Consider the following 1679-nt stretch of genomic DNA (forward strand, 5'->3'; position numbering starts at 1 on the left):
TCTTGTCCAACCAGCTCATGATGTTGTCCATCTATTGTGTTCTTTGCCTGCCACTTGATCTACTATCATCTACTCTTCCTTCCATGACATGTTTTCCAGACCTCTGCTTTATCAAATATGGCCAAAACAGATAAGATTTTGTTTTCTCACAATGTTCAAGAGTTGTAGTCTTTCACCAACTTGTAGCACCCATTCATTTGTCCAATGGTCCTTGTAAAAACTCATAACATTCTTCTGTACACTGACATTTCAAACACATTAACTATATTCTCTTTAAATTTGTTCAGAGTCCATTTTCCACAATCATAAGTGTTTAGTGTGAATGCTCATCCAACAAATAGCCAAATGAGCACTTGAACTAGCCTTGTTTTTATCTTAGCTGGGACATTTTTGCTGCTCCAGATGTTATTAAACTTTTCCATGGATGTTCTTACCATGGCTAAGTGAATCCTAATTTCTTTCTTACAAGTGGCTTCATCAGAGATTTGGGATCCAAGATATTTGTACAATTCAACCTGTTCAATCCTCTTTCAGCCCAGTTTGATGTCAACATCTACTTTCTCTTCTCTTTCTACCATGACTTCTGTTTTCTTATGTTTGAAATAAAGACCATGCATATTTGATACCTTCTTGACTCTATTGTTTCTTGCAGTCCAGCTTTCACAACATATTTTAAAAATATTTAAAAAGTTAAATATTTAAAAGAAAATAATCGATCATTTCATCAGTAATTTAAAACTAAATGGATTTTAAAATAAAGGAAACTATAGTGTTTGTTACTACAAGTTGAAGAATATGAATCATATAGTTGATGTAAAAAACAAAAAAATAAAAATAAAAACGAAAACATAATGTAAAAATGATAACAGCAAAACAAAATATGAAAGAAAGGTGAAAAATGTATAATAAATTAATGTACGTACACACACACACACATTAATTAAAAGTTGCATACAGTTTATGTCTGGTCATAGAGTGACCAATGTTTTCACATTCACAAGTCCTTAGTCTCGTGGACATCTCATCAGACTCTAAAGCCAAAGATAAAGGTAATTCTTCACCTCTGGGCGGCAAGAATCTGTTATGGCCGTTTGGTCAGTTGTCACCAAAGAATAAATAGTCCAGATCAATGAGGACAAGTTATCTCTTTTAGACCAGTTTTTTGTGGGCCAAAAGAGGGAAACAAGGGATTTATCCATTGGGCTGCTTATGGATCATAAGGATCCTTCTGGGCTTAATTGGAGAAAGGGGAATCTCATGCTTGCACCTATGATGGATGCAAAGACGGTAAATTTCTTGGTGGGTCTTCAGTGATCCAGGTTTCAGGGAGTCTCTGAGTATCCTTGCTCGTTCTGCTAAGCAAAAATTCTAGCTACTGTTAATGTAGAGTTCCGGCTGCTCTAAGATCTTTCACTTGATTTTGTATGAGGTCCCTTCATCTTTGAGGTGCCACATGTGACTAGTCAGGGATGCGACAAATCATTTTTCTGGAATCCTGAAATAGGACCTGTGGTTGTACAGGCATCACTTAAAGGTCATCCTGGCTGACCCAATGTATTTCCAGGATTGGGTGTTGGTTGCACTCACATCACTGGTGCATCTTCAGTTGGCTTTGGGCCTGGAGATGTTGTTGTTGCCACTGGTGTTGCTGGGGCTGCCATCGGTGCTGTTATCATTAC

Source organism: Octopus bimaculoides, chromosome 5 (assembly GCF_001194135.2).
Source record: "Octopus bimaculoides isolate UCB-OBI-ISO-001 chromosome 5, ASM119413v2, whole genome shotgun sequence".
Taxonomy (NCBI): Eukaryota; Metazoa; Mollusca; class Cephalopoda; order Octopoda; family Octopodidae; genus Octopus; species Octopus bimaculoides.